At 36.4% G+C, this 19,271-nt stretch overlaps 1 protein-coding gene across 1 annotated transcript in view; it reads right to left on the bottom strand.

Moving 5' to 3' along the window:
• LOC107739862 (O-acetyl-ADP-ribose deacetylase MACROD2-like) overlaps nucleotides 1-19,007 on the bottom strand; it is a 253,846-nt gene extending 234,839 nt beyond the window's left edge. Inside the window, exon 1 of the mRNA XM_016552077.1 lies at nucleotides 18,957-19,007. The gene's annotated coding sequence lies outside the window, so the exon portion shown is untranslated. The remainder of the gene's footprint in view (nucleotides 1-18,956) is intronic.
• Nucleotides 19,008-19,271: the final 264 nt, after the last annotated feature.

The raw sequence follows: 19,271 nt of genomic DNA, 5'->3' as shown, positions 1-19,271 counted from the left end.
CACATCAATCTACACTCCATACACCATATTGACAAAGCAAAAACAGAATTGTCACAACTTCGTAAATTAATTAAAAATAAAAAACTGAAATTAGTACATTGCATAAGTATTCTAAATATATATAAGTATAAATAAATATTTAGCTGAAGCACCTTTACAATCTCAAGTCTTTTTTGTTTGATGCGACAAGCTTTTCTCATCAGCATTTGGCAATTATCTGCCATTCTTTACCTCGCCTCTTCACCTCTCAAGCTCTGTCAGGTTGGATGGGGGCAGATGCACATGTTCAGGTTTCTCCAGAAATGTTTGACTGTGTTCAAGATTAGGCTCTGGCTTGGCCACTCAAGGACATTCACAGAGTTGTCTATAATTGACTCTTGCCGTGTGCTTAGGGTCATTGTCCTGTTGGAAGGTGAACCTTCTGCTCAGTCTGAAGTTCTGAATGCTCTGGACTGGGTTTTCATTAAGGCTATCTCAATATTTTGGTGGTTTCTGAGCTCTACAGGCAGTTCTTTTGACCTCAGGGCTTGGTTTTTGCTCTGATATGCATTATCAGCTGTTAGACCTTTAATTAAGACGTGTGTGCCTTTCCAAATTATACCCATTCAATTGAATTTGCCACAGGTTAACTTCACTTGAAGTGTAGTGACATCTACAAGCAATATGAATGCTCCTGAGCTAAATTTCAACTGTCCCATATAAGGGTATATGAGTACTTATGCAATGGAAATAAAAAAATAAGTTTTTATTTTTAATAAATTTACAAAGATGTTAAAAACCAGTTTTTTGCTTTACCATTATGGTGTATGGAGTGTAGATTGATGTGGAAAAAAAGTAATTTAAAGCAGTTTAACATAAGGCAGCAACATAACAAAATGTGAAAAAAAATGAAGGGGTACTTTTGCAAGGCACTATATATATATATATATATATAGCAATGAACACGGCAGGAAAAAAAAGGAATTAGGCCTAAGAAGTTTCAATGCTTTTCATAATGAGGGATTTGTTTCAGTGTGTTATGGTTTTTGACCTGTGAGATAAGTGAAATAGCTGATGTGCCTGAGCAGAGAGAGGAACACGGTCACCCTCATCAAACAACACCAGCAGCTCTCATGACTGAGGCGTGTGGCTTGTGCACAGCTGCTGATTGCTTTTGCATTTTTTTCAGGCACAAACTAAATAGGCCCCTAATTTTCCCTCTTTGCTACTCCATTATCTGTGTTTATTTATATTTTCTGTATTCCTGGTTCTTCTTAATGATGCAACAGACGTGCATCTTTGACCATTGCAATGCATATCGCTGGCTTTTCAGTATCTTCTATGAGTTCAACTAAGAAAAATGCTTAAAGCACATGAACATGGTTTTAAGGACATATAGGCTATTATGGTAATGGAGTGGGATTTGAAAAGAATCAATGTACTTTAATGGTACTGAACACTCATAAAGACACTAACAGCTTTTGGAACAAGTGCAGCACAAAATGGGACAATTGGATTGTTTCATTGTATAATTCTTGTCAATACTTATCCGTATAAGCTAGGATACTGTTAATGCTGCTTATAATATGTATAAAAAAGCCTCCTGAGATTAAAATCAAAGAGAAAAAAAATTTATTCTCATTTAGAGGTGCTCTCCTCCACTGCAAGAAATCTTTCTACAGCCCAGGAATAGCAGCAGCACTTACAGATGTGAGAAATAGCTTCTACCTCTCATTAATCTCTAACCTTGCTATTCACTTCAACACAATTCACAAAAAATATGAAGCAAGCAAAAAATCCTTATTAAGGGATATAACAATAGGCCAAAGAAAAGCCCCCTGAGCCCTGTAAGTCCTGGAGCATGGAGCACAACGGAACATGTATAACAATTATCAGAGTAGACCACAGATTATACTTTCCAATTGAAGCACAAAATAGGTTAAAACAAAATGTATCACAACGGTTATACCATGAAATGTGAACTAAATTCTTTGTGCAGAGATATAATGAAAATGATGAAGGTGAAGGGGGAGTATTTAGAGCATGAAATAACATTGGAAAATGTCGTCTGGCTGATTAGTTTCCCCTCTTAAATCTACTTCCTGCCAAAAAGTCTCCCCGAAATTTCGACGGATGATTCTGGACAAAGATGATGGGGGAAAACGGGAGGGAAAGCAGCTAGATTTTTCCATGGTTCTTTCTATGTCAAAACTGTAATTTAATGTGTAATTCTAACCCTTAATGACTTTCTTTTTTTCTCCTTGGAACACAAAAGAGGAAGCTTAGCAGAAATATGGATGTTCCCTTTTCCTAACAATGAAAGTGAATGGTAACCAAAGTTTTCTAATGAAATCATCATTTGAAATAATCTTTTAATGTGCATAAAATACATACTAATTCTAATATAATATAATATAATATAGATCTCTTTTACCATGCTTTTATTGTACTATTATTTTTTGACCTTGCTGGAATCACCTTTCAGTTTCATTGTATGGCAGAAAGCAGCGTGAATATCCTGCAATTTTATTTTCTGTTCCACTGGAGAAGAAAAATTATACAGGTTTACCACAACATAAAGTAACAGTTTTTCTTTGTAGGGTGAACTAAACCTAACCCTTTTTAACTAACCCTACTAAAAGTTTTAACATGTGAAGTGGCATTTTAACAAGCCTCTTCAAAGACCCAGTGATGTAGAACCGGGCCTATTCCTGAAACTCTCTCTCTCCAAGTACACATGGTATACATCCAGAAGATTGCATGAATTCCTTACAAGCAGCACGTTCAGAGGCAGCTTTGTCAACAACCTTGCCGACCTCAGAGTCCCTAATGTCTACTCTTCTTCAGGGGCGGTGGGATTCAGCAATGGGCCTTTATCATTCTTCAAGTCTTGCCCACACCTATTTAATCTAGCTCTGTTCTCCCAGGAGTATCATAACAACCCTGTCTACCTCCTCCAACGGATGCAGCTGACCAGCTAAGCTCTGTGTTTTTCCAAAGTGTTTACCCTTCTCTGGACTTGGACTGCATCAGCGAGTAAGGAACAGTGGAAAGAGTGGTGAGAGTAAGCATCTTTGGGGAGATGGAGAGAGCAAGAGAGATGATTTATCTCTTCGGCTGTAGATGTGAACAGAGGAGGGAGCCAAGAAGGTTTCACCAGGGCCCATAAAACGCCTGGAGGGGTAATTTATGGGTCCGGTTGTGGCCGTGTTAACACAGCGGGCCTGGTGGAGAGGATTCATCTATATATATGGGACAGTCCTCTCCATGGCAACTCACCCCTTTCCCCATTCTCCTTCTTTCCTCCAATCTGTCACCAGAACAGGAGCCCTCGACTCCATCACCTGGCAGACAGCTAAACAAAATCAACAGAAAAGTTGAAAGGGGCTATAAAATATATAAAATCTGCTGTAGTTGATGGGGTTTTGCTAATCCATCTATAAGTATCACTGCTTTTTTTTTTATAATGGTGTAGTATTGATGAACAGTTCATTATTAAGAATAAGAAAAATAATACACACATTATTCAGATTTTTAGTCTGGACGTATTTTGATAATTTGGTGATGTTATATTTATGTAATTATTATTAGGAGAAATAGTAATGTTTTCATCATCATCATCATCATCATCATCAGTAGTAGTAGAAGTAGTATATGATTTCATGAAAAAAAATTAATTTAATAACTTAATTTAAATGTTAAAAGCTGTTTGATGTTAAATTGCCATAATCAACTGATTCTATACACAGAAATTAAAGCATATCACTTTTAAGGGTATCAAATCTACAAAATGTTTTGGCAACATTTCCATATAATTTTATTATGACTCTGCGCACAATTCAACAAGGACACTATTTTAGTCCTTGCGGTAATTTGCTCTTTCATGAATTACTGATTATACGTTGAATTAAAGTAGAGAGTTTGCTTAAGAAGAAACACTACTACTGTAATTTTGCCCTCTGACATTTCTGTAGTCATACACATTATTGTCTAGCACAGGGGTAGGCAAGTTCGGTCCTAGAGAGCCGCAGTCCTGCAGAGTTCAGCTCCAACCCTAATCAAACACACCTGCGGCTCTCTAGGACCGAACTTGCCTAACCCTGGTCTAGCATAATGGTTGCATAAAGAAAGGAATTTAGATACACTCATTTTCTTTATGTCACCCTTATTAGTGAGGGTATAATTAATATCAGGCTGAACAATTAAAGTTTCCATACTTCACACCTACAGTCCAGAACCCTCCATTAAACCTTAAAGTGTCTCTGAGAGATTATGAACAGCCCATGTATTTTACCATTTACAGAGTACTTAACACAGCAAGACTGAAAATTAACAAGCAAATAATGTACCTAAATGTATGTAGCTGGTACCTAAAAGCCATGCTCACTTTTCCTAATAAAGAGTTATACTAAAAAAAAAATCCAAGACAACAAAACATATTAACATAAGCAATCCATCCTGTTTGGCAAAAGCAATAGTAAGTGCAGTATAATAGCAATAATTAATCAAAGACACATGGCTTGGAAAAAAGGGTTAGACCAAAAGAAGACAGAGTTCTCATTAACATTACAAAACACTGTGCCATTGGGGGTTGTTCCCTATTCTCAAACATGGTAAACAGCATTTACTGCCAGTAAAACACATATGAACTAAGCTGCCAATTTTAAAGGCTTCATCAAGGCTACAACCACAACTTTAGTACCGTTAATACAAGGAAATATGGGCTCATTGGTGAAATAAGACTAACAAGACAACAAATGAAACAGAAGCCAAAGAAGAGAGAGAGGAAAAAATGAGAAGTTGAATAAGATGTTAGTGTGAGAGAAACACGGTCAAGTGTTGATATTTAAGAGAAAGAGGACTGTGGTTGGTGTGAGTCTTTAAGAGTTTACTAGTTGTGGCTGACGTCCAGCAGATACTTGGCTATGTTCAAGACAAGTGTCTAGTTAACCGTAAAACACAGTGTGGCATTCCATGCAATGTTACCACCCTGCTATAGTGCTTGCATTTTCAGCAAAATAACACAAGAGGCCAGCCAGAAAGATGGGATGGACTGTTTATAGACCCTGGAGACAGAACCACACTGGAACACAGCAGATGGGATGAGTGAATGAGTGAGATAGACAGACGACTGATGGACAGATAGACAGAATGACAAACACAATGATAGAAAGATAGAACAATGATGCATGATATATGATGTAGACAGACAGACAGACAGACAGACAGACAGATAGACAAATAGACAGACACACAGACAGACAGACAGACAGACAGATAGATAGATAGATAGATAGATAGATAATGAAACTGTAAAGTTCCAGCAAACAGCACAACTAAACAATACAAGCCTGATTCTCAAAATGAATGAAAAGAGACAGATGGACAAACAAGCAACTAAACAAACATTATGTAAATGTGCGAACAACATAAAAATTAGTTATATTTAGGTGCAGACATTCATCATTGTCACCCAGCACAAACTACCCAGCATGCCCCAACATGTCCCATTTCTCTCCCATCATATTTGTCCTGTTGGTTGATAGGCCACACTTCCTCCGAGTTCATTTATAGCACATTCTGTCACTTTTGAGCCATTTACTTATGGAAATGTCCCCTGGATTAAGCCGCACTCCGACACGTTCCCTGGCTGACAAGTATCCTTCGAAAAATAGGCCCAGTCTTGCCTCATCAGCTTTGAATGGGACGCTCTCACAACTTGCGGGAATGGCGATGTGAATAGCAGGATAGGACAGCTAAACTGGTTTGAAGGTGACCTTCTTTCATACCCGCATGACACTCAACTTACTCTGTTAAAAGTGAATAGCTCTGCTCCAATACGAGCAAGCTACCTATGGAGGCATCCTAGATGTGCTCTCGACATGAAGGCTGTTCTAAAAGGCAGGCAAGTTATTTATGTTGCCATCTAACAACACTTCTTTCAGACAAATTGTAAGGCAGCATCGTGTGCTTCACATAGAAGACAAGCCTAGAATGATGAGCTCATTGAAAAATAAAGAATCCAAGATAGCAGACAAAGTGAGATAAATGCTGATAAAAATGCCTTAATAAATGTAGTGTGTTTGTGTGTCATACTTTCCACAAAAACATTCCAAATCAGCATATTAGCATATTATTTTTTAAATATATTAAAATAGAAAACCGTTATTTTAAATTGCAATAATATTTCACAATATTGCCGTTTTCAGAGCATATATAAAAATGCATACTTGAATAAATCTGAATTTGAGCATGAATTGAGGAATGAAAAGCAGAGCTTTTGTAAACGTGTAAGCATGCTCTCAGCTCTCAGTTTTCTTTTACAGCTTACTTAAACATATTTGTTTGAATTGAAATTTGCCCAAAAAGTTTCAATGGCTACACAGAAGGTCAGGCTCCTGTTTGGAAGCGGCATTGTGTATAGAAGCAGAAACCTAATTTGGACTCCCCCCTCTCTAATGTAATCTATCGGAAACATGGGGAAGCACTTATTTTACTGTTGTGTGTTTGGGATGGGAATGGGTATAATGCCTTCTCCAAACACAGAAATAGAGGAAATGGGATGGCACTTTAGAAAGCAGGTTTTACCCCAGCCAGGCTGAGACCACCAGTCGCCTGTGTGTTTACAGAGATGGTTCTCTAAAAGCTACCCACCCTGTGTCTAATATAATTCTCTTCATGTGTTCATGTACAAGCACAGAATGCCAAAAAGAATATGTGAAGGTACACCCAGACCTAAAGAATGAGGAGACACTGACATCAGACGAGGTAAAAACAACATTTTTGCAGCATGGCTGTTTATAATTCTAAGGCTTTTTATTTTTCCATTAAAAGTAACCAATCAAGTGAGAGACCATTACTGAGAGGACAAGGATGAGAATAATTTTTTAGATTAGAGTTCTCTGCCTAGTCAGACTGGTGGAATTGCACATGACATGAAAACTAAACGCCATAAGTGCAGTTATTTTGTGTGGGAGGTTTTTTATACTTGCACCTGAAAACCTGTTTTCATGTTGCATGACTCAAATGAAGATGAATGAAAACAGTAAATTATTTTGATAATTCGTAAATTGAGGCCAGCAGCTGGTAATTTTATCTCCTCTCTCTCTCTTTCTCACTTACTGACATGATTAGCCAAACACGCTCTCGTCCTTTCCAAAGGTAATAAACTGAAGATAGTGAAAATATATACACATGGCAGAGTGTTCTGGAACGTGCACAGGAGGAAGACTGAGACAAGAATCCGGGAAAAAAAGAAAAAAGAATGAAGGAAAGGGAGAGTGGAATTGTGAAAAACAGAGCAATGGGCCCACAGGGTTTTCAGATTGGCACCGAAATGTCTTTAGTAGTATGATTGGCATAGCAGGCAGCCGTTTCCTCAGGGTCCGGGAGGCCCTCCTCTGTTTGTAATGAAATGTTGAAATGTTTAGCGGCGGTCTCTGTTTATATGGGCGACACAACTGGATCAACAAATTCTCTTGTCAATCAAAGAAAGAAAAAAAATCTAAACAAAAGATTAATTACACATTTGGTAAAATGCAAAAGTCTACTAGTGACATTTTTTTTAAACCTCTATATTACATTTATTTTTCTTTTAATTATGTTATTATTCACTGCATATTAACATATCAGCACAACTAACTGAAGTTAAATTAAAAAAATTAAAGTAGTTATAAATTAGCAGTATAAACATTATAAAATGTTTTCCAAGTTTAAATTAATTAATTGTGGACTTTTGCATGCATTTCTCTATGATATTAGCAGGGGTACACTCACTCACTCTTGAAATAATTAGTGGAGGTCTGTTTTATTTTTCCTGAAATGTAATTATTTTATTATTCACTTCATATTAACTTAGTACAACCAACTGAATGAGAAGTAAAAAAATATATAGATAAATAGCAACTTTTAAATTAAATTTATTGTTTAATTTAATTATATTTATTATTATAATTTTATCGACTATTATCTTATCAGCATAAAAAATAATAAGAAGTTGAATAAAAAATTCAAATACATCTCCCAGTTTAAAACTCAGATTGAATCTTGTCTAGATTCGCTTTTGAAGTATATTTTTGTTCATTTGGTTTCAGTACGATTTTATTTATTATGTTTTGTAATAATTGTGTGTGTTGTATTGCTTTGTATTTTATTGATTTTGCGGTCTATGTTGCAGGGTGTCCTTGAGTGCCCTCAAAGGCGCCTATAATAAATTATTATTATTATTATAAAACTTTCTGCTTATTTTCAAGTTTAAATGAATTCATTGTGGACTTTAGCCCTGCATTTCTCTATGATATTAGCAGGGGTCACATTTGCTACTGCTAATAAAAGAAATATTCTATCATCATGTGCAAATGAACTGTTGTGGTGCAGAGTAGACAGCCTAATGAAGTGTTTACTCTGTCAATACATGCAGTTTGGAGTGTCATACTGCAGTTTAGGCACCTTGTTTGCCTTTGTGCGTTGCGTCAGATCATATCCCTGACGTGAGGCTCTTAGGAGAGCCATCATCAATAATTCTGAGTACCATAAGCATGACTATAATTACAGAACAAGACGCAGCGAAGAGAGACAAAGTTAGGTTCATGAAATGGCACACCATGCGTCTGACACAACGAGACGAAGAATGAGCAGGACTGCTGAGCAGAGTTCACAGAGCTCGGTGCTGGATTTACCAACAGCAGAAGGAGGCTGTCACATCAGGTTAGTGCTGAATGTCTCTGCTCCATGCAGGCCCCTGAGAGGCTGCGTAGCGGCCGGGCCGAGCCCACGCACACTACACTGCCGATGGAGAAGCGAAGAGGCCCGAGCCCTGAGGCCAACTACCCACCAACCCTGCCATCAAAGACCAACTGTCAGCTTCAAAAACCATCAGCGCAGGAGATGTAGGCTAAATAGATCAGGGGTAGGAACAGTAGAAAGACTGCTGATGTCTGCTGAGGATACAAATAACCTCAGATGGTGAAATCAGCTACTAACAAACTAGAAACTAGAAAAGGAAACCTGAAAAGTCAAAAACAACTTGTTGAATTAAAAGCACACTCATGACAGCATTGCTGATGGCAAAATGTAGGCCTCTATCAGACTGTTTCAACTTATGCTAAGCTTTCTTTACCTAATTAAAAATGTAATTAAACATTCACATGATTTGCACAACCTCATTAGTATGGGTTTTACACTAAAACAAGCAATGACGGAAGGAAAATTCTGAAACAGAATAAAGGGATTTTCTTTGTAATGAGTAGGCTTTCTTCTGTGGAATACAAAAGAAGATATTTTGAAGACTTTCATTCTGTGCGCAAAAACATTTGAACAATTCTTCAAAATATCTCATTTGATGTTCCACAGAAGAACAAAAGTCATACAGGTTTTGAAAGACATTAGGGTGAGTAAATGATCACATAATTGTTATTTTTGGGTGAATTATGTCTAAGTGAACTGAACTGCTGTATTAAATCTACACAAAAACACCGGGATTTGAACACCTAATATTTTAACGCCTTTGTTTGTCTTTCAAGCAAATAGCTGAAAAAGCTAACATAAACATTATATTGCAGTTTCGAATAAAGTTGTCAATGTTATACATTACAAATTAGCATGAAAAACAGGTTATTTTTTTCTGCAATGTCTAAAAAAACCAGCAAAATATTCACCATACCTTCAAAATAATGTATAGACCACAAAAATCCAAATAAGAAAAATGTATATTTTTAATTTCTAACATAAATATAAATATATAACTATATAACTAATACTAAAACTACATAACTGATATATAGCATTTATAATATTCTTAATAAATTTGAGTTTGTCTTAACCACATTTGAACACAAGCAACAATATTGGTTATATGATTTTCCAAATCTTTAACTACTTTGTCAGATTACATACTTAAATTTCATGCAAAACTTCCATTTAAAGAGTATTTAATAATACCTTCTCTTACGCATGCCACATTTTGTTGCATGCAAGTATTTTCATATGAGAAGCACTACTGTTGTCACCAAATGATCAAAAAAGGAAACCAAAAAACGCAATATGGTGCAGTCTCTTCTGAACTCTGAACCACTTACAGGCACTTAACACAGATTAACAACTCTGAAGGCAAAGCTCCATCCAGGCACTCTTCCCGTCTGTGAGCTGCCACTAAATAAATTCAATGCTAATAAAAGGTGAACAGCTATAGCCCTTATTACTAATAATGCATTTTGAGGAGCTTAAAAAAGAAGAGCGAATAAATAAACTAATGAATAAAAGAATTAATTAAATGAATAGCTATAAAAACTCCTTTTATTCATTTTAATCTTTCAGACATGGTTTAATTCAAGGTCAGGCCTGCAAACAGCCTCTCTGCTGAGGCAATATGAAATCCACCTATTGTGTTTCTGCGTGTTAACTGGAGGACTGTTATCAGGATTGAAGCTCTTGCGCTGCAGGAGATATTTCCAGTCTAAACACATTTGGAGTGATGCAACTGCGAGACATAACATGAAGAAAGTGGCAAGGTTGTTTGTTTGCATCCAAAAGCTTTACAGAGTAAGCAAGTAACGGGGAGGTCTCAGTTTCTTTTATCTGAGTTCGGGGAGGACGGCATGAGCACAGCTGAGGAAACCATCGCACTGAATCTGTCAAGAGCCTAAAGAAACCTCAAGAAAAACAAAGCCACACCCAGTCACCACTAACTACAGGCATGAGCAACCAAATGAGCAGTCTAGCAAAGTGTGGCAGACAATTTGCAGATCTTTACAGATTTATGAACATATGCATGTGTGCCATTTTTTTATTAGATGGGTTTTCTCTCTCTGCTACAACATGCATACTTTTATAGTTATTTCCTCATGACAAATATAGACATTAGCAATGATATTTTATTATATATGTAGGGATTTCTTAATATGAACAGACACTGATATCAGCATTCACAAGGTTTGCTAATCACCCAGCACATGAATCCCATATTCTTGGTTGATTTCCTGTCAGTATGGTAAACTCATCTACTCATGAGATCGAAACTAATTCGATCAGGAGACGACAAAGCTTTCTTGGTATCAAGGACTGAAAGAGTTCATTCACAACCTATAGAAACCCCATGTCTTGGGACCCACCAATGGATGGAACCATTATGTCCAGAACAGGAAAAGGATGAGTAAATTAAATGATGCCCTCAGGCAAGCACAGGATATACAGCGTGACGCCACATGACTATCACATGTTTAACCACCTGCTTCCTGCATGACCGAAACCCTTGCTTTCTTGTGTCACAGACAAAGAAACAGAACATTGCATTACTATTTTAAAAGTGGACTTGGGATACTCAGATCCGAGTCCTCTCAAAACCTGAATGAATTAATAATAATTAATTCCCTACAGTTAAAATTAAGTAATCAAAGTCATTACAATATTATAGTAGATGTTTTAGCTGAGGATAGAAATATAGGCCTGTGCATGGTGCTTTCAAAATAATGTTTATGAAAGTACCATGCACAACTGCCATAGGAATGCATGAGTGCTTACCATTTTTAGTGTAAACAGTGCATTAAAAAAAGATCCAATGAAAGTAATAAAACAACAAAGCGGCACACTACATGAAACAGAACTGCAATTCACATACTTGTTTTGACGTAGCACATTTTTTGTCCTATTCAGCCTATTGCTTCTCAGTCAAACTTTCAAATTATTTTTAATGAATACATTTTAAGCACTATTATTTTTCTTTGTACCTGCTCAAAATTGGATCTGCATTGAACTCTTCCACGGGTCATATTCAACCCGCAGGCCATGCTTATGATATCCCTGGTATAAAGAAACGAGGGAAGAAGAAGAAAGAAAACAAGCTCTATTGCTGGTTATCACATTAGTTTGCTTCACAGCCCAAGGAAAAGGCCTCATGGCAGATACAATGGAAGAACACAGTGTTCTGGGTCATCTGAAATTGTGCACTCCGCTTCATAGCTTCTGACTGTATCTCCACCTAGCTTCTGAACATCACTTCAGAGAATGTCATTTGGATAAGCAACACTAAAGCCACTCCAGGCCAAGTTCTGGCCCTGGTTCAGTGAAGGGGATTGGAGAGGATAGTTCTGTTTGAGTCTATGTGCTCAGGACGTTGTAATCTTGAGGACCTGGATAAAAACATCTGCATGAATTTTGTTTCTCATGAAAAATATAGACAAATGGAGATATTTCATATTATTATTATTATATTTTATTATATTATAGTAGATGTTTAGCTCAGGACAGATATATATTCCTATGCATGGGTGCTAAATGTAAAAAAATTATGAATTTGATATTGATATACTAATAAATATAATCAGAGTAATTATTATGATAATTAAAATTACCTTAATCTCCATAATTACAAGCTGTCATAAATATTATAGCGAAAAATACCTAATCCAATATGAAAATCAAGCATGTCTCTCATTTTGGTTTGTTATGAAAATGGATTTGACAAAGGGTGCTTTGGATCTTGCGTTGTAATCCATGCTGCTGTGAGCTGTTTCAAAAACAACCGCAACTAATGCACACCGTGAACGGCTTTTGCGGAAATGATAAAAGGGCAAACTCAAATGAAATAAATTAAACAAATAAATAAATAAGTCCCAATCACTGGAAAGCTTATGAGCAGAGGAGAATGAACAAAGGCATGGGGCTCACAGTAAGCGGGTGCTTTCACAAGGACAAATTTACATTTATAAAGGGATTCTCAACAGGGGCGCACACGCATTGAGATGCTTGCGAGCTATTTGCTTCCATCTGATTAATAAAATGAAGAATAAGTCTATTTTCCAGCTTCTTTAACAAGCTCCACATCTAAAGCGGAATGAAAGAGAAATTAAAACCTAATGAAAATGCATAAAGCAAAACTATAATCAGACTGAATATGATTCATAGTATCAGAAATGGATACATCACAAGTCAGAGGGAGAAAAAAAATACACATTATTTGTGGAATGAACCACACTCATAATGCAATTAAACATAAGTGTGGTAATTGAATGTAAAAACAATAGCACATAAAACAACTGAAGAAAGATGTGATTTTTGTTCATAGAAAGTAATGCTGAATAAATGCTATGAAACAATCATTTATTTTGCCATCAAGCACTGTTGTGCCATCAAAGACCAACTGTCAGCTTCAAAAACCTTCAGCACAGGAGATGTAGGCTAAATAGATCAGGGGTAGGAATAGTAGAAAGACTGCTGATGTCTGCTGAGGATACAAATAACCTCAGATGGTGTAATCAGCTACTAACCAAATAGAAATTAGAAAAAGAAACCTGAAAAGTCCAAAACACTGAAAAAAAAAAAAAAAGTAAAATTGACTTAATTTTTCTTTTGCAAGTTTTTGCACACATATTTTTTAAAGTAAAATGTAAGTATGGAATTAAGTAAAATCTACTCAAGTTGTGTAAAATTATGAAAAAGTTTGATGAATAATTATTTATTCATATATAAATGAATTATTTTAAGTTTACTCTGCAATACTCAAGTACATTTTACTCAGTCATGGTTTGTGTAGCACTGAAACATGCTATTAAAGCATGTGGTTCACTTACAAACATGTAAGTAAGCAAGTAGACGACTTGTTATCCTTTTTAAGATAATATGTTTACTAGATATTACCCAAATGAACACAGAGACCTCAATACTTGGTACACAATACACAATGACGGTAACAATCAGTGGATAGAGTTTGAGTATGAATGGGTCATTTTGAGTAGAAAATGAACTCCAGATGTCACAAAACAGCAAGTTACTAATCCTAACAACAAAAGCAACTATAAAACAGTAAAAAATGTAAAATTCCAAGTAAAATATACTTATAAGTTCAAACTTTTATTTCTACACGCTTAAATTGAGTACTAATATAGAATTTACTCTCTTTTTTTAATTGATGCCTTAACTAAATTATTTAATGTAGAAATTGCATTTGTTTTTCCGTAGTATTTACTTCACCACAAAATCATTTTTATCAGTGATTTTTTTTATGTTGAATTAAAAGCACACTCATGACAGCATTGCTGATGGTACAATTTAGGCCTCTATCAGACTGTTTCAACTTACCTAATTAAAAATGTAATACAACATTCACATGATTTGCACAACCTCATTAGTATGGGTTTTACACTAAAACAAGCAATAATGGAAGGAAAATTCTGAAACAGAATAAAGGGATTTTTCCTTCTACTGAAAAAACATACATTATTTGTATATTATTATTATTTCTTTTTTTAATAATATCATGAACAAGTAAAAATAAGATAAAAGTTAGAACAAATTTCACTCAGAAATTGCTAGCAAATTTCTAAAATAATTACAAAGAAAAGGCAAGTAACATGTTGAATTAAATGTGAAATTCTAAAGTAGAAAGACTGAAATAGAATGTTCTTGTAAAACATACTCTAATAATGCTTTTTTAATTAAAAAATAATAATTCTTACAGTGTACATAAGATGTGTCAGACAAAGAAAGAACTGACATATAGTTATAAATGCATGATGCAAGGTGGATATTAATTCACAAAATATTGAGAAATTTTCATCCAAAAGAAAATACGAACAAAGAAGAAAAGAACCTATAAATATGCTAAAATAAGGGTGTCATGCACATTTTCTGTATGGGGGTGTGGCGGGGGGGCACCTTTTGCAGTACTGGCTCATGACCATGAGGAAAAATAAAATTGTGTTAAACAACTTTGTAATTAAAATTGGCATAAAGAAATACTTAAATGAAAGTAATAAAATACATTGAAATATGCAACATGACTGAACTAAAAAAACAAAAACAAAAGAAACAAATCACTGGTTCAAAAACCTGAGTGTCACGTGGCCATGTTTGAATAATCTATGTAAAGTTCTCCTGAGGGATGACGGATAGTAAAATCATAACAAAAAACAAAGAAACAAAACAAAGCTGGGTTTGTTTCATCAGAAAACGGGGGTAAAAGGAAAGATTAAAGCCATCACCTATAGCATGTGGCTTGCATAAGAATAACACTGGGAACCAGATGAAAAGACAAACCCCACCAGGGAAAAAAATATCCCTGGGATTCCAAACTTCCCACAAAACATCCCTAATTAGTGACAAGCCTACATCCCAGGAGCCTGCAGGGATATTTGCGTTTAATTATTTTGGCATGATATGACAACAAATGGCGATGGAAGGGAGGACTGGGAGGTTAGGAGAGGAGAGAGAGGAAAGACAGTTGAAAACAAGGCCGTCGTGGCGGCGCAGAGCAGCTTTAGGCTCTCTTCGTAAAGTCGTTCTCTCTCCTGCAGATTTACACCCCACAGAGAAGCACAAGGCCAGAGCAGTCAAACACCTATCTGTGCAGCAGATAAACATGGCTTGACTGATTTAGCAGCTTGACTGGATCCATCACACCTCTTTCTCTTCCCTTGACTCTAATATTCCCCACAGTCACGAGCAGCAAAACGGATGATATATTTCTCTCCTCTCAGAGGCTCAGAGTGATTTAAGATCATTAAACACTTCCCTCCCTATTCTTCTGTTTTTCCTGGTCCTATTCCCCCTTAAGTTAGTTGTCGTAAAGTGGTGCTGGATGCAAGTGCAGAGGCCCAGTGCGTTGAGATGAAGAATATGGCAATCATATTTCCTGATTAAAACTCAAATGGATTTTGCTCAGTGGAGGCTGGGTGTCAGCTTTTAATACATTGCAGGTGTGATAAGGGAATCACAAATGCTCTGCTGTATCAGGGAGAGCTAAACTGGATACATTTATATTCATGCATTTGGCATAAGCTTCTATCAAAAGTGACTTAGAAGCTATTTTTAGGAAGTATATTCCCTGGAAATGCACCCATGACCTTGGCATTGCCGAACGTCTGAAATATTGGTTGTCAAACTATCTCTTGATTATGTTCTAATGGTTGATTATTGACTTTAAAAGCCAATTGAGTACATTGTTGGCTTGTTTTACCGGGTGACTCAACGGTGGTGTTGGACTTTTTATTAACACCTATTGGCATGGATGAAAAATTACACCAAAAATGCTTACTGATGGCCTATTTGTGACCATTTTTGTTGTCCATGATTAATTGTGGTTCCACAATGGAAAATGTCATATAATAGAGGGTTTATCATGTAGGTAACACATACAAGTACAGGTCATCAATGGAAACCAAGTTTGTTTCAATAACATTTTTGAAACAAGTTTGTTCGAAAACAGCAAATTCTGACAATTACATCATAAATTGTGCTGCTTTAGCCCAAATTATGTAAAAGACTACATTTTCAGGGTGGCAACTCTTTCAAAAAAGTGATTGGCTCTTTTAACCGTAAGTTAAAGGCCATCCAAGACTTTCTTCAGTCGAAGAGAAATAAGGGTATCAGATATGGTCTTCACTAGTGAAACGATCAATCATTTTTCAGAAGAGAAAAAAAAAAACATTTCCAGACTATACACATATGATCATTTTGCTAGAGAAAGACCCTTATTTGTCAGCTGGGGTCATGTGGATTCCTTTGAAGTTGCCTAAATATGGATTTTGGACAGACACAAATGGTCAACGTTGAGCTCTGTTCACTTGCATTAGATGGAGAAATATCCTGGAGCGCTTTCCTCCAAAACCTTCATTTCTCTTCAGCAGAATAAAGAAAGCCATATATATCTTGGATGCCGTGGGGGTGAGTAAATCAGGAAATTTGTTTCTTTAAATATAAACTCGTTCTTTAAGTTATGAACAAGTTATACAATGGTGATACATATTGCTGTAGTGGATTTGCTAGTTAAAAAAAAACAAACAAACAAAAAAGCCCATTATCTTGAGCAGAGTTCACTGTACTTAACATGTGGCTTTTTGGCAGTCATGCTCATGACACTAAAGACAAAGTTCTCAATGCGGTAAACCACCAGGCCATGACAGTGCGTTGGAGACGTTGAGTTTTTTTTCCCAGAGACTCGCTGCCAAACAGTCAGTGTGCTCTGGCCCAGTGCCGCACATAGGAAAAACTCTAAAGCGCCACTTTCTTTGCTCATCCCATCTGTTGGTTTTGGCTCTGGCATCACAAGCAGCCAAACAGATCTAAAGTCAGCCTCAGCAAACAAGACAGTAAACCTGCCAACCCTGTTCCTCACATCAGCGTTCTTGCATCAGCCACTGTTTCCTACCCCACAGAAAAAAAGACTTTAGAAGAAGGGCTCCATTCTGCATGTTATTTTCATGACACGTTCATATACGACTCTAGAGAACACAACTCTCTTTTGAAAAGATAGATACAAGGCAAGAATATTCCTGAGAATATATACAAAAAATGCTTTTCATTGTCAATACCGGTATGTGAATCGAACTACAAATGGTGTTTAAACTGCAAAAATATAATATCATATAAAACAAACAATAACAACGAATTATAAACAACATATACAAACACACAACATTTAGCATATAATTAGTACTTTTATTTAGCAAGGTTGCACTCAATTGATCAAGATTGATCTGACAGTAAAGATATTTGTAATGCTGTAATGTTATTTCTGAAGGATCATGTGAAGACTAAATACTAGAGTAATGGGTACTGAAAATCCAGTCTTGCCATTATATTAATAAATTATATTCTATAATACAGTGCTGCTTGAAAGTTTGTGAACCCTTAAATATGACCCCAAAATGATCAGATTTTCACACAAGTCCTGAAAGTTGACAAAGAGAATCCAATCAAACAAAAGACATGGATTATCTGTCAACTTTCAGGACGTGTGTGAAAATCTGATGATCTTTTGGGTCACATTTATGAAGGGTTCATAAACTTTCAAGCAGCACTATATATAAAAGTTATTTTAAAATGTAATAATATTTCACAATATTACTTTTACTGCTTTTTTTGACCAAATAAATGCAACCTTGGTGAGTATAAGAGACTTCTTTCATTAAACATCTTACCAACACCAAACTTTTTGAACATTTGTTTATCCACACTTACAAAGACAAAGATATATAAAATGTGCTAATGCTTTGATATCCGTGAAAATAATAAAAGCTCCACGTATTTGTTGCTAATTAACTAGAAAGAAGGTCACAAAGTTGAACACAGTGTCTCAGCAACATTATGCTCTGAAGAAGTCATCACTCTCCTCAACAGTGCAAATTCAAATCAAACAAAGCTGCATTAATGAATCTAAAGGGGGCAAATTTCTCAGTATCGTGGATTCACTTATCATGTCTATAACAATACCATACTGTGACAATCTGCAGTGCTATTGTATCTTATTCAGAGACACAGGGGCCTGAAGAACCTCGCAGATATTCATTAGATGCTCTGCCTCGAGACACAAAGATATCTAATTATTCACTGTCAACAGCAGACCCCACGGGCTCCCCACTACATTGCCGTATCGAGCAGTCAAAGTCAAATGAACACAAACAATGAAATTAAAGCGCTGGTCATGAGACAAATTATTGTTTTTAGTCATCCGCACGCACAACAGTCGTGAACAATGAAAGCGGGGCGTAACAGGCTAATTTAATTAGCCAATGCCAGTGAGGCGGAATTGCTCGGAGGGAATAAGTACAAATTTGGGCTGCCAAGAGGCTCTATTTGCTCAGTCGGAACTTGGCAAAAGTTCTATATTGATTATAATAAACCAAAGTAAAAAAACAGGCCGACGTGATTAGCGAATGCCTGACAAATCGCAAGAGTTACGTAGAGCCATGCCAGCTACTAAGTGGTAAACAAACAGACTAGAAAAAATAAATAATAAATTAAGCAAATAGTCAAGCATCACCACAAGCTAAAATGCGCTGGCACAGGAAACACCATCTTGTTGTTCTAATCCGTCGCAGATGACACGTGTTTTTGCTACCGCAAAGGGCCTCTTATGAAAACACAGATGAGTTTTAGTAGCACATGCCCCAAACCACAGCAGGCGGCGGGAAGCCATCGAACACATGCGGCAATCGGATCAAATCTGATTGGACACGGGCAGAAGCAAAATAGGTGTGACTTACCTTTGAGATGATGTTCAACCGAGTGAGGTAGATCCGTCAGGCCCGGGCAGGCAGAACATGAGGGAGAACAAAATGAGAAGAAAATGTGGTTAGCCATACTGAAGACAGAAATGACAAGTTTGTTTTCATCGTGCTCTTGACGTGACATTTCTCTCAATTTTTTGCAACCGCAGAGCGGCAACGGCAAAAAAAAAGCTAACATACGCAAATTGACAGTTGAGATATTTGCGTTAGTGAGGGGGATTTTTCTTCTTAAACATTTGGATGTTCATCATTATAACTCGAGTAGATCAATTTCAACAGTAGGCTGAGTGC

Source organism: Sinocyclocheilus rhinocerous, unplaced genomic scaffold, assembly GCF_001515625.1.
Source record: "Sinocyclocheilus rhinocerous isolate Xijiao unplaced genomic scaffold, SAMN03320098_v1.1 scaffold1156, whole genome shotgun sequence".
NCBI lineage: Eukaryota > Metazoa > Chordata > Actinopteri > Cypriniformes > Cyprinidae > Sinocyclocheilus > Sinocyclocheilus rhinocerous.
Note: the sequence above shows the minus strand (reverse complement) of the source record. Positions and strands in the feature narration are given on the sequence as shown.